Raw genomic sequence first — 15,892 nt, forward strand, 5'->3', positions numbered from 1 at the left:
TATATTCAGTTCAGCCTGAGCATTCAGTGCCAGATCATTACTTGTCTTTCTGTTAGTCTGTTTGTCTGAGTTTTTGCCTTGGTTCATGTCCTGGATCCTAGCTGCAAGAGTAAAGAGGGTTTTTGTGTTTCGTCTCCTGATTGTCCACTGTTCCTCCCCCGCGGAGTCCTCTGAGTTTTTGGCTCCATATGCGGGAAGGTTCGGTTTTTATCTCAGTAAGCCTGGCTCCAGGGAGGAGACCAGTTTAAAGTCCTGCATCAAGTTCTGGTTCCACGTCCTGTCTCGGCTACCCTCTTCCACTGAGCCTGCCTGTCTGCACCTGATCCTGTCTGCTCCTGTGCGTGACCACCTGGTCATGATTCCGGTCCCAGTCAGACTCTGAACCCTCCTGGGAGCCTGTGGATGCCTGGAAGTCTGGATCCTGCTGTTTCTGTCTGTTCCTGTCTGTTCTGGATCCCTGACCAGGATCAGCTTCCAGCATGACCTCTGGAACTGCAGCACATGGGGACATTCTAGGACTGGACTGTTAAACCAGAGTGTCTGTGATTGGGCGGTGCCCCGCTCCCCATCCTGCAGTGTCCGCAAGCCACAGCTCCGCTTTTGTTTTGTTTGTTTATTTTATAAACGTTTTGAACTTTCCTACTGACTGTCTTTCCTTGAATACTGGGTCCCTCTGTCCTCGGTTCATGACAAAGGGAATCTAACCGAATACTTGCAACCTTCACAGAGCACAAGCGCACTACTATAACCCACTACAGTCCCCCTAATTAAAATAGAAATAAATTCTGAGCATTTACACTCTAAAAAGCGAGTCAAGGTTGAATCAAATCTGTAGTTTGGTCCATCATTTCTGCAGGTAATAAAAAAAAAATGTTGGTCTTGGCGCACTTGTTTTATCAATTGAAGCTGTTTTCTTTAAATGAAATCAAACCAGTTTATTTATATAGCACTTTGCAAACATACCAGGAAGACCTTATTTAAAGAAAAAACATTAGACTACAAAGAGGATGAAACTGCTAAATGAAACTCCACCTCTACAAACATGCTGTCTGTGAAAGATTAACAGGTTGACTTTAAACAGCTCCAAACAATTCAAAGCCAACGCAGAGGCCCAGAGTGCAGGCCTCCTGATGCCTGCCTTTCATCCACTGAGCTGCACAGCTGCTCACCTTATTGTCAGCACAGCTCTTCAAACCCCCAACCTTGCCTTCAAGGTACGCTCTGAATGTGTGTGGGCTTGTGTTTGCTTCTGTGTAGTCTGTCTGTACGTGGCTGTAGGTATGTACAAGTGTTTCCCTGGGGTCAAGCCTCGGAGGCCAGGCTAGCTGGCTGCCTTCCTCCCCTAACAGTGCTTTCATGCATGCATCTCGGCCTCCTCGACCCCCACATGTACACACTGAAACAGGTAGCGAGGGCAGCATGTATTATTCATATGAGAACTTGAATTGGCAGAGTCGGTCTGGAATCGTACACGCAGATCTGGATGATGTGGGCAGGGTGGTGAATGTCGACTTTCATTTCCTGGAAGTGGCGCTCGGGGAAAACGCTACAAACTGTGCTTCAGTCGCTCTCACAGTGTGAGTTTAAACTAAGTGCTTCATAGGGTGAACCCATCTACGCTCAGGGTACAACGACATATATATATACAAACGATACATATGGTGCAAAATAAATAAATTCTACCAGCAGAAATAAGCCTTCAATAATGGAATGTATAGTAGTGGTCTTTATGATTTCGTCCTGCATAGAAATATACTTCTTGAATACACATCTACAGCCATCAAGGAATTTGTTATGCAATTCCTGCCTGATTGAATAGCTTTGATGCTAGATGTTAGCGTACCTAAGTCCTTCTCATGTGTTTAAAGTCTCCAAAACTCCGAAATTTGATCAAGTTTCAACAATCTAGTTGGTGTAAAGTTGAAAAATCGGGGATAGAGAAAAGACTTTAAGTCAAATACTGACATAAATTATTATTAACATCCGTCTAATTTATCCCAAATATGTTGCTGATTGTTTACAGGTTAATTATTGAGGCCACTATTGCTTTTTCTCCCTCTTATTACATGTTGATAAATGACAAAATTAGGAAAAAATGTCATTTTTTATTAGCCAAATCCAGCAAAACATTAACATTAATTGTCAAATGTAGAGAACAGGAAAGCTTGCACTTTAATCTGAGCATGATCTTCCTACATGATATTTCTGTCCACAGAGCTTAGAGAACAGCAGGCAGTAAAATAGATCCACAGCTGTTCAGGTGTCCTTAGGTCGGAAAATCTCACTTTAAAATATTTAAACACACTTATTATGAGCATGAATGTTTTTTTTTTCTGTTTATCTGTCCATGTAGAATTAAGAAAGCCCCACAGCATCATGCTGCCACCATTGTGCTTAACAGTAGCAGTAGTGTTTATTGACATGACTACATCAGTGTTTTTTACCATTATCTGACCTGGCAACTCTTCTTAAAGAAGATATGTGGCCTGTGTTTTGGAGTAAAAAGGCCCCACAGCATCATGCTGCCACCATTGTGCTTAAAAGTAGCAGTAGTGTTTATTGACATTATGACTAGATACGTCTTTTTTTTTTACCATTATCTGACCTGGCAACTCTTCTCCAGAAGATATCTGGCCTGTGTTTTAGAGTAAAAAGACCCCACAGCATCATGCTGCCACCACTGTGCTTAACAGTAGCAGTAGTGTTTATTGATATTATGACTACATCAGTGTTTTTTACCATTATCTGACCAGGCAACTCTTCTTAAAGAAGATATCTGGTCTGTGTTTTAGAGTAAAAAGGCCCCACAGCATCATGCTGCCACCATTATGCTTAAGAGTAGCAGTAGTGTTTGACGTTATGATTAGATCAGTCTTTTTTACCATTATCTGACCAGGCAACTCTTCTTAAAGAAGATATCTGACCTGTGTTTTAGAGTAAAAAGGCCCCATAGCATCATGCTGCCACCACTGTGCTTAAAAGTAGCAGTAGTGTTTATTGACATTATGATTAGATCAGTCTTTTTTACCATTATCTGACCAGGCAACTCTTCTCCAGAAGATATCTGGTCTGTGTTTTAGAGTAAAAAGGCCCACAGCATCATGCTGCCACCACTGTGCTTAAAAGTAGCAGTAGTGTTTGACATTATGATTAGATCAGTCTTTTTTACCATTATCTGACCAGGCAACTCTTCTTAAAGAAGATATCTGGTCTGTGTTTTAGAGTAAAAAGACCCCACAGCATCATGCTGCCACCACTGTGCTTAAAAGTAGCAGTAGTGTTTGACATTATGATTAGATCAGTCTTTTTTACCATTATCTGACCAGGCAACTCTTCTTAAAGAAGATATCTGGTCTGTGTTTTAGAGTAAAAAGGCCCACAGCATCATGCTGCCACCACTGTGCTTAAAAGTAGCAGTAGTGTTTATTGACATTATGATTAGATCAGTCTTTTTTACCATTATCTGACCAGGCAACTCTTCTTAAAGAAGATAGCTGGTCTGTTTTTTGGATTAAAAAGGCCCCACAGCATCATGCTGCCACCATTATGCCAGCATGCTGCTACCACCACCAAAGAGAAGGCTTTGGATGTTAATCCATCTTCTATTAGCTGCAAGAACCCTCTGTTCAAATCATATTTTACTGAGGAACAAAACCTCTAACCAAATGTTAGAGAAGGTGTAAAAATGTTAGGGCTAAAACAATGGAATTAATTGTGATAAATCGAATACTGAAAAAAATTGTAAACTAAGTAATCTATTAATCATTAATTGGAGTGTAGAGACTGTTAAACATGCCTGTAGCTGACAAAGTGACCCATTTAGAAAAGTAATTGTATGAAAATTGTATGAAAATTGTAAAAAACCCAAAAACCCCAGAGTTTCACCTGGTTTAATTTCATAAAAAGTCTTCTTTAAAGAATCTTTGACTGATTATTAATTGATTAATAAATAATAATTAACAGATTAATCAATTTGCTAAATAATCTGTAGTTGCAGCCATAAAATATATAATTAAGTCACTGTGTGTAAGTTTAAGCATTTCCAAATATTGCTGTCTATGGGTTGCCAGATTGGTGTAACATCTTCTTTCCCCTGACCATTGTTGGTCAAAGGTCTAAAAGGAACAGAGGAGCAGAAGAGCATCAATTTTGCAGGCACAATTTTATGAAATACTGCTTTTTATCTACTCTTGCTTCAGGATCGCAATTAGTCTGACAATGGCGTATTAATCATTGCAAGTGTTTTACTCTGAGCTCCATCCCGTTAGCCGAAGCAGGCCGGAGATGAACAGAAACCCAGCAGTCGCATCGCCCACACAGAGTGTAATGGATGCCTGCATTAACACAAGCACTTCTTTTTTTTTTTCCTTCTCCAGCACGGCTGCATGGCCCGAGGGAGCGGAGAGGAAGTTAGGCACCTTTTAGCCTTACACCTGGCACCAGATACACATAGGAAGACAAAGTTCAATTCCCTCTGCATATGTGGGTTTTTTATTTTCTATGTGTTGGAGGCTATGTGTGTGTGTGTGTATGTCTCAATGGGAAAAATGCAATATGAGGTGCGAAGAGGCAGCAAGAGAAACCACAGGAACAGACCTGCATAATGGAGCCCAGATCCCCCATTGGTTCCTTTTTAACACCTCGCAGTAGTCTGAGAGGAGAGTGAGACAGTAGGAGACAGACAGAGAGGAAGACAGCCAGACAGAAATCAAGAAAGAAACAACAACTTGTAATGAAGCAGACAGCAAGAAGACTGGATGTAACAACAACTCAAGACTTCTGTGAACGCTCCTTAGAAGTTGTTTGGAGAAAGTTGTCTGACACCAAATCTGCACAGACGAGGCCTTTGGAAACACCTTATCTTTGGCGGTGCTAGAACATTTTCCAAGCTAGAGGGAAGGGGGGGGGATCTTATCGATTCCAAGTCGGACATAACTATCCAAACTTCACACACCTACTTGGGAGGGATTTCGTTGGCTACCTTTTGTACCTTGTGAGGTTTTTGTCTCTCCTCTGCCCTCACTAGATGAGATACAAAGAAGCAGTCGTGCTTTGAAAGGAGAGAATTTCAAGCTTGCTTTGGGCAAACAGGAGGCTTTGAAGCATCCACTTCTCTATTAAAAGGAGACTAGGGCAGAAAGAGAGAGATAGAGAGAGAAAAATCAATGTTGACACAAAAAAGTGTGCTATCTATTGCTGAAATCCTCACGGATGGAAGATAGTAACTTCTAGAGGATATGGAGAACTTTGTGAACTTCCTATTTGTTGTGAGCAGAAGTAAACTGGCTCCATCACCACTTAAAATGGCATTTCCTAGAAATATTCTATTCTCACAAACAACTACAGGTGCTTGGTTCCAGGTGCTCAGAGATTCACTTCCATACAGAAACCCCACATTCATATCTTCAGGTAACACAGAGTACATGTCAGACTAAATAATACTACTTCAGCGATAGTTTCAAGGTGTTGCTCTATTGCATGTCTCGTACCATTTCTTTTGGTTGAGCTGTTCTTTTTACATCTTTTTGCAGGTTTTTTTTTCCTTTTTCTTCTTCTGTTTTTCCTCTTCTGTTATATTTACATTGCAGTGTCCATATAAACTGTAAAAATCCCTGCATAATTATAATAAAGCAATTTATATGCACGAAACAAGTGGAACACTATGGCTATTGCCATACTGCTCCACTTGTGAAAGTAAAATCTGTTGGACTCTTTTTGGCATCAAGACAATGATTCTTATTGCCACATTGCCAGACACACTGCAAAAAATGTAAATCTAGATGAGTCATTTTCTCTTGAAATAAGTGCATTTGTTCTTGAATTGAGGAGGTAAAAGAGACATTGTGCCAATGAAACAAGACAATTTACACTTAAAATAAAAGTGCATGTTCTCTAATTATCTTATTTTAAGAGTACTCATTCCATTGGCAAAACTATCGCATTTACCTACTCAAATTAAGGGTGAATAGACTTAATTTAAGACATTTTTACTTATTTCTAGATCGTTTTTGCAGTGCAGAACACTGTAAAAAAAAAAAAAAAAAAAAAAAAAACATATTCTATTCAATGATTTTGGCTGCAATTATCGTTCTTTTCTCTCTCTTAAGCGCTGCTTTGTTAGCTCTGATGTTGGTTTCCCAAACTGTTCCCATGCTGGAAGGGATAAAGAGGTTTGACATCCTCCATAAACTCAACTGATGGCCCTCAAAATATTTCTGCTAAAGATGCTGGTTGTTTAAAGACTGCTGAATCCAAGCATACTATTAGAAAGTTGAGTGGAAGGAGAAGGTGCTCCAAGTAATTGAAATCTAGATAATACATTTTTTCTTAAAATAAGTGCATTTTTTCTTGGACTGAGGAGATAAAAGAGACATTTTGCCAATGGAACAAGACAATTTAACACCTAAAATAAGAAAACACAATTGCATTTTTCTATTTTAAGTGTATATTATCTCATTATCTTATTTTAGGAGTAAAAATGCTAATTCCATTTGCAAATTATCTCATTTACCTACTCAAATTAAGGGTAAATACACTTAAATTAAGACATTTTTACACATTTCTAGATCGTTTTTCCAGTTCATAAAGCAAAACTATTCAGGTTAAGTCTTAAGCCGACAAATAAAGAGCTACGAGTTACAGTTAAACCTTACTTATGAGCTACCGTGGAACAAGGAAATTCTCAACCCCAGAACCATGCCAGAACCATCCGACCTGGGCTACGTATCTAAGAACAGGTGTTGCACAGTGAGGCAAATCCTCTTTTCAATAAAAGTACCATATTTTTTCAAAATGAAGGTTTGTGAGTCTGAAGGAAGATTGGAGACACTTAGAATCCACCTTGCTTATAATTCAGGGTGAATTACAAGAGTCATTAGTGATGGTTTGGATGCCATGTCTGCTGATTCTGGTGCACTGGGTGTTCTGATGTCCGCAATCGATGCAGCCAACTACCATGATATTTTAGAGTCCTCCATGCTTCCTTCTGCTTGTAAAATCTATGGAGATGATAATTTCAGTTTCCAGCACAGCAAAGAAGTGACTCACATCATCAAAGGTACCATAACTATGGAAGTAAATCTGTGTCGCTGGGATTTGAATTAAAAATGCCTCTGAAATTTAAATGTTGTATGTTTGTTCTTACTGTTTCAGTGTTAAAATATATTCGGAACACATTTTTGACCTAAAAAAAAAATAATTGTTTAATTATTTCTACACAGTTTAAATTTAATTTGTTATTTTCTCTTCAAATAAAAATTCATGTTACTATTTCAAAGTGATTAAATTTTCAATATTTATTTTTCTGTTTCATTTTTGAGTGTTAAAAAAAAAATCAGCATATAAAAAAATTCAAACTTTTAAAATTCAGTCTCAATATTTTCAGCCTCCTGAGATTCAACTGGCTCTATTTCACCGTCTTAAATTCGGCGACTAAATTCAGTTTCAAAAGGGAAGGGTTACTTCAGGTCACAGATATTAGCAATGGATTGTGGCGTCCAACACCCAGCCAATCCTGTTACGCTTTCTTAGTCACGTGATGTGACACTTGTGGCGCTCATACGGAAGGAAAACCAGCATGACGGAGGCGGCCATGATATCCTAGGAAGGTAAACATTTATTTATCTGTTTATCTGTAAGCCAGAACCATTAAAATAAAGATTTTAAATAATTCACTATATGTAACTGATCTGTGTTTTTTTTATGAGTGACAAATAAATTAAATGTTTTGTGATGTTCTAATGCCCTAAACTGTGTAGACTACCTCCTGGACATCTGTCAAACCTTTAAGGTCTGGTTTATCATGAAAAGCTTGAGACATGTCCACAATTTCTGTATCACCCCCCCGCACTCTTTCTCACCTGTATATCTCACCCTAATCTAGTCAAGTCCTCCTCACCCTAACAGCTTTAATCCATCTATCACACCTACTTTCATCCCAATCTGCTCCTCCTTCCAGACCTAAACCTGCCAAACTGGCCCTATCCATGAATCTAGCCCACTAAAATCTGTCTTCCTTTTGGGCGTCCCAATTCCCTGATCCATCTCACCCAATCTATTTATTTTACCCCAGTCTGTTTATCCATCTCCCCCCACGCTGCCAAATTCCCCCTCACCCTTATCCATCTATTTGTGCTCCAACAATGAGTCTCACCCCTATCGGTTCATCTCACACCTCATTCTTTCATCATTTGTACACATGACTAACAGAGGCGTAGCCAGAATATTTTTATAAGGGCGGCCAGGCAATAACCAGTGTACACGGAGGGGTGGCCGCCAGAACCTCACGGTCGATCTACACTGTTCCAACAGGAAAATTAACAAGGAAAACATCCACATTTTTAAAATTTAGACAAACTTTACTTTCCTACAGCCTTTGCTAACAAATAGACGCATATATTTAAACATCCGTGCTCTAAATAAAAGGTATAGTGGATACAATTCTTTCAGGTTAGAGTTCTGGGTTGAACATCTTTTCCATTGTCATTACTTACCTACTTTTATCAATTATCAATCTGCAAAAAAAATTGATATTTACAAGTACTTATACCTAAATAAATAGATTATTTATAAATTTTTTATTAAAATAGTTATTTATCTATGATTCACTGAAGGCTCCTTGCAGAGACATGCTTTTATTTTTATAATTTTACCCCATTTAACACAAAATGTAGTTCTGAAAAGATCAGGAATTCTGTACTTCTCATCTTTAATGTTAGTATATTGATGTGCATAATTAAATGTTTTGAATATTTCACTTGAGAGTATTACTGCTGCCACCGTCTGTATTAGAGGGAATAAACTGTTAGGGGTGGCCAATGATTGGCCAAAGGTGGTGCTGGCCTAGCCTGGGTGCCACTCCGAACTTAGTCCCGCCCACAACGTTTGAGGTCGGGAAGTTCGGTCTGACATTGCTCAATAGTAACGCGAGTATGCTAGCACAGTATCTGGCGGGCCAATCAAATTGTCAGGGCGGGCTTTATACGATGATGGACAGATGATCAACAGTAACGTAATCAACCACGTGACCAAAGCGCACATGGGTGACAACAACAATGGCTGCCGCCGGAGAGTTGAGGTGAGTAGATTCTGCTATTAGGTCTGTTCTAGAAGATATCGACAGCAAATTAATTTTAAAAGAGGAACAGAGAAACGCGATCAAGGCTCATCTTCTTATTCTAGGCGTGCAACTGCACGCTTTGAATTTTGTTGACAACAACTATGCGTGGCTTAACATACGTCACGCACTCCGTTGCTCTTATTAGTTGTAGGTCTATCCAATTGATTCCTGAGGCATTTTTTCCCTGGTTCGTTCGAAACACGCCCCATAATCACAGCTCTATGGAGCAGTATCAGACTCATATTCTGACTAGAATTGAGTAGGACTACGTCAGGCTAGTGCTGGCCACCCTTGCCCCCAATCTAGCTCCGCCCCTGAAGACTAAGATACCTGACCTGGTCTAACTGGGGCCGATAGCCACTGCAGACCGATGGGGAGAGTTTCAGGTCTCTCTAGATAAGAACCATGGCTTTATCTTCTTCTTATGCTTCAAGGCTGCAAACTTTTAACGGCTCTGACTATTTCAAACAGGTAGATATGTACATGTTTAAATTTGTATTGTTCTGTCCTTAAAATGTTCAGTCTTAGAATAAAGACCAGCACATCTTATTCAGGGTTTGCTAAATGCATCAATACTATTTTAATATCAGGCTCTGGAAATGTTTCTGCAGATTTGTTTCCTAAATCTTCAGCTGAGGCTGACTTATTCCTGTAGGAGTGCCTCTTAAATATAAACCGCATCCACACGTTACCCCTGTAGCAGGAAATTATCAACCATGAATCAAAAAGATTTCTCCAAAATCTCTACATTTTTATCTATTTAGCTCTTTAGAGCAGGAGGTGTGGGAAGACAGGGGATGCGACCGCATCTTTAGACCAATTTTTAGCCTAATTAAAGTACCTTAAATCGTTAGCCATGTGAGACTCTGCCAAGCCTCGAGTTAGAGGATGCTCTCTGATAGTAAACGGACAAGGATTTATGACTCCAGTCTTCTGACATCAAAGCAGAAACTCAGGGGGAAGAAGGGGAAGAGAAAACAAAAACATTGCCCTAAACCTTTCCAAGTCCGGAACAACTCTGTTGTGGGTGTACCGAACCTCCAGGAGGAAGAAGCCCACCAAGAAGAAAGGAGATGGAGAGAAGAAGTGTTACTTCAGAGAACCACGGTGTCCTTTTTGCTTGGTGCAAATTAACTAACAGGTGGTAGCTAGGAGGTTTGGAAGTATGGATCTGAGGATGGGGGAGGCTGGCCAAGAGGTAGAGCCCAGACTGCAGCATCTCCAGCCCTGTGATCTCACTCCAAGCTGGCAGCACCGCTATCAACAACGGAGACTGCAGATGTTGCCGGGTTCCCCCCCCCCCATCTCCTCCACGGTGGCTTGGAGCTGTTCTAACCCCCGGTTACAGGATCCTGCATGCGTTTGTGTGTGTGCTGAGTGGGAGGTCCTGAGAGCAAATCCTGATCAAGGCCTCCGACTGTGTGACGAGCCATGTCAGGTCTCATTTCTGAGTACTGTCGGCTCCTTTCTTGCTTCTGCAGAGCCGTTTTTTGCTGGCATCTTTCACTTTCAACCTCTCTTCGTGTCCTTGTTTCAAACAAACCATTGCTCCTTTCTTGTGTTTAAGAGCTACTGCACCTAACTAGGTGGGCATAGACTGAATGAATCCCTCTCTGATGTATTCACAAAGAATAACAATGAGATCACAACAAAGTGGTTTGAATATCATGTCACAAAACGACAAGAAAAAAAGGCAGAAATTCATACAGGTTTGAAAAAAATGACTTTCCAACTAAACATTTATGTCCACAGAAATCTAAAGAAGTAGTTTCTGGTTATATCTTAGAATAAGATACTTAATATTGAATAACCCGCAGGGTTGGATTGATAAACCAATAGCTGGACCAAAGCATATAAGAGTGAAAAAATAACTGAATGATTAACAGAAGGACAAAACAAGCTGGTACACTGGAAAAATTAAAATTTAAATAAGTCATTTTTTCTTAAAATAAGTGCATTTTTTCTTGAAATTAGGAGATAAGAGACATTTTGCCAATGGAACAAGACAATTTACACTTAAAATAAGAAAACACAATTGCATTGTCTAATTTCAAGTGCATATTATAGAATAATCTTATTTTAAGACTAAAAATACTAATTCCATTGGCAAACTATCTCATTTACCTACTCAAATTAAGAGTAAATACACAAAGTTTGAAGACTTTTTGCTTCCCATCCAGGAAGCTTTCTCAATTCAAAATGTCTGAATTAGCGTTGAGTTCCAGGCTTTATAGAGGAGCCCAACAAAGCCTTGTTTTGGCTTAGAAAACATGGAACCGAAAAACGGGTCTACCCCTTAGTAATGGGTCTTTGTTTGCCTGCAAAACTCCATACTGGCTGATCCCTTTAAAGGAATAGTACACCCAAAACATGATTAGCCTTCATTTTCTACTCACCCCCCATGCTGAACAACACTCTGGAGTACTTTTTTGATATCTCAAATGCATCTGGAGATCTGGGAGGCTTCTTGCTGTCTGCTGACATTCAAATAATGGAGGTCTATGGCGGCCGAGGCAGAAAGGTCCATAAAAGTCCACAAAAAACGTGTCAATATTCCTCCATACTGCTCGTCCAATGTATTCCAAGTGTCCTGAGTGGGTAGCGTCCATAATTTACTCGAAACGAAGTCATTTAGAATGTTTTTAGAGCATAAACAGTAGTGTATAGGATTTCCTGAAAGCGCGCACATGCGCGCTCACGACGCTACGGAAGCCGGCAGACCAAACCAGATGAAAGTGCGCATTCAGCGTCTGCTCTGCCGATAATGCAAGCATAGAAGAAGAAATGTGCTGTTTACCTGTGCAAAGAAAGAAACAACGAAAGAAAAATGTCTGAGGACTTCAGTGTTGAGGAAGAGCATGAGTTCTTTGCTGAGCTGAATGCGCACTTTCATCCGGTTTGGTCTGCCGGCTTCCGTAGCGTCGTGAACACGCAGGCTTGCGCTTTCAGGAAATCCTTTACACTACTGTTTATGCTCTAAAAACATTCTAAATGACTTTGTTTCGAGTAAATTCTGGATGCTACCCACTCAGGACACTTGGAATACATTGGACGAGCAGTATGGAGGAATATTGACACGTTTTTTGTGGACTTTTATGGACCTTTCTGCCTCGGGCACCATAGACCTCCATTATTTGAATGTCAGCAGACAGCAAGAAGCCTCCCAGATCTCCAGATGCATTTGAGATATCAAAAAAGTACTCCAGAGTGTTGTTCAGCATGGGGGTGAGTAGAAAATGAAGGCTAATCATGTTTTGGGTGTACTATTCCTTTAAGCATGGCAATGCCCCAACCCAGGACTGAGTTCAGGTACTCTGGTATCTGATAATAAGGCTTGAGGTTCTAGTTTAGTTTTTTTTTTTTTTTACACTGGTTTAGAACGCAGATTTCAGAAAACATTTATTTGAGTTTTTTTGTTTACCTTACGCCAAAATCAATCAGAACAGAAATTACAACAAGGATGAATCTATATAATAGAGTTTTTTGTTGTTGTTGTTGTTCTTTAAAACTAATGCATATTTTTTAAATATTTTAGTTAATTAAGATGTACCTTTAACTACTGGACATTTAATATATTTATACAATACAAACAACCTGTGTTCTATTATAGTTATGTCTTCATTAGGAGTTAGTCATCTCCTCAATAGAATAATGTACACAAAGTTTAAAGTCTTACTTGTATTAGAATGTACGCTGACTTAATCCATAACAATCTACCTAATACACTGGAAAAAATTGAAAGATAGATACAAAGTTTTTTCTTAAAATAAGGGCATTTTTTCTTGGATTGAGGAGATAAAAGATAAATTTTGCCAATGGAATGAGACAATTTACACTTAAGATAAGAAAACACAATTGCATTGTCTTATTTCAAGTGCATATTATCTAATTTTCTTATTTTAAGAGTGAAAATACTCATTCCATTGGCAAACTATCTGATTTATACTCAAATTAAGGATAAATACACAAAATTTAAGACATTTTTTACTTATTTCTAGATCGCTTTTCCAGTGTAAGGACATGCTGTAAAGAAAAACTAATAAATTGAAGGAAAAACAAACTCAGAACTAAATATTAATTAAAAGATTTCAGTTAAAGGTGCTTGACCTGTACAAATTTACATTATTTTTTACATTGAAATAAATCTTAACGGAATAACTTTTATTGACTCACTGATATAGAGGTCTGGATTCATTTCTTTGCATTTGTAGAGTCTGAGTGTGTCTGATGCATCTCTGACTCCCCCCTCCCCTCCTCGTCTCTCCTGTCTGTGTCTGCAAATGCTGAACAATTGGATGCACAGGTGGTCGGTCCACTTCTCCTCTTCCAAGTGTTAGATTTCATTACAAACAGTGTTGGAGGTGGGTCGAATCAGTGTCTGTGAGTGTGAGTGTGTGTTGCATGTGTGTGTGTGTGTGGTGGCATTGGTGGGGGAGTCCTCTTGACATCTGTGGGCTTATTTGAATGGGCGGATGAGACACGAATCCCTGCCGAGTTCCTCCATGAAGAGGTGAGACTTCCCCAGGAGACCGACTGAGAAGAGATCATGAGATTCACCTAAAAGATTTTCCTCCGCTGAAGCATTTTTTTATGTGGTTATGAATTAGAAAAATATTCCTCAGTCATCAGTAATGTGTAGATTTCTTGCAAGCATGAGCCTCAAAGTATTTTACTCATCTAAGTCATCTAACGGACCACATTAGGCGATTTAGTATCACTTTTCATATACTCTCAAACATTTTAAATAAAAGTCTCTCTCCTTAATCCTAAAACTACTCAATACTCTCATAAAAAAAGCTTTTGCGTCAACGATTTATGAGGTTAACACTGACTAGAACAGGTGTGGGCTTCCTTCTGTACGTTTATGTAACGCTAATCTTTGCTAACACTCATAGGATCACGAACTTTAGCCTTAAGATGAAGCTTTATTTGTTGCATTAAAGGTATACTATGCAACCAGTGTTGATTTTCCAGCGAGGCTCCCCCCAGTGGGTGAAAGTAAAAGTGCAGTGTCGTAAATATGCCCAGCTGTTCTCCTGGTTTCTCCGTCAAGCCAGGCGCGGTTGTTTTGAGCTTAGCAGACAGGCGAACGCAACGAATCACCATATCTACTGCGGTAAGTGAGTATTTTGTTTGTTTTGTTTGAAAATTTAGCATGTTTTCATACATTATTTGTTATGCATGTGTCTAAATAACAAAGATTGTAGTTAGCCAAGTTCTCGCCGTTAAGCAAGACTGACTCTCGCGATGCACGAGACTTCTGAGCCTGTGGGTGCGGGCCGAGGGCTCCTGCAATTGCAAGTACGGTATTTCCCCTACAGACCACCAGGGAGGCCGAGAAAACCTTTGTTCGACCTGAAATTACTCATTTAATCATCCAAAACGTTACGGAACACATTAATTAACTGAAAAATGTTGCATAGTGTGCCTTTAAAGAAATCAAATGCAAAACCTGTGGGTCAGCCTAGTATATGTTATCCAAGCACAAGCTGCATAAATTTTTCCTTTCTTTGCCAGTGAAGTTAAAAATAGAGCCATCTAGTGGCACAAATGGTAAATTACAACTAAAGTTCCTCTCAACTCCCCTCTTGTGTGGCTGTTTATTTGGTTACTTGATATTTTAAGGATAAAGGGGTTTACTTGGTGCATTATTTCATAGATTCTCTTAATAGATACCTAAAAATTTGCTTTGTCCAGCTAACAGAATAAAAAAAAGATCTGATAAATGCCACAAAACTAAAACTTTTAACTCCAAAGAGCCAGCAGAATTTAGATGAGAGAACATTAGCTCCAAAGTGAGACACTTAGTGAGGCATTTTGTTTCCTCTTGTTCTTTTCAGACAAAGGTAGGAGCTTCGGCCTGCTGCTACTCTTTGGCTCCGGCTGTAACTGTTCTTGGCAGTCTCGTGAACCTCCTTCCTGTTACGTGCCATTTGAAAGCATTATGAAATCTGCCATCTTGACTGCTTGAACCAAATAACAACAAGAGTGAATTGTCCACCACCTGCTCCTCCACATTTAGGTGGTTTTAAATATGCAGGCATAATGGCACATATCCGCCTCAATCAGATGTAGCTCTAATCCAAACAGGCAAAAAAAGGGAGGAAAATGCTGGTTGTGCTACTTTCCACAAGCATGTTTGTAAAATAAATGATTTAGTCCAGTTCCTCTAAACAACTAAAACCTAAGGTACAGCTTTGCTTTGCTTCTGTGGGTCTAAGAGGCAGCATCGCTGGTGAATTAATGAGAAAATAACTCCGGCTTTTGTGATTTCCAACCTCATGTTAAGGGAGGATATATTTTTGTCAGTTGTTAATTACTGTCATATGGCTCAGCCACCTTTCTCCCTGAAAATGACAGGAGCAAGCAGGGATGGTGGGTGGGAGGGCACGAAAATTAACTCGACTGGGAGTGTGATCTTGTCATGCACCTGACGTACAACCAAACATGTCTTACCCTGTTTTGGAGGAATCTCATTTATTTATGGTTCTTGCAGTACTTTGGATGTATTTAAACCCATGGGCTCCGGCTAACATAAGGAGACGTGTACCAGTGCTTCCTCATGTTGTACCTCATCACAATATACAATACAGAGTAAATAAACAGGTTCAATAATTTATCATGGTTCCAATGAATTCGATACAGCAAAATTAGACGGATTCAAGCTGTATGCAGGCGAGTTCTGGACAATTTAACACATCAGGATTTATATAAATTAAATTCAGTTCCACACAGTCGCATCCAGCATTCTTTGCTAAGTTATATTCTAGCAGT

The sequence above is a fragment of the Cyprinodon tularosa genome, unplaced genomic scaffold (genome assembly GCF_016077235.1).
Source record: "Cyprinodon tularosa strain WSP-4 unplaced genomic scaffold, ASM1607723v1 ctg39, whole genome shotgun sequence".
Taxonomy (NCBI): domain Eukaryota; kingdom Metazoa; phylum Chordata; class Actinopteri; order Cyprinodontiformes; family Cyprinodontidae; genus Cyprinodon; species Cyprinodon tularosa.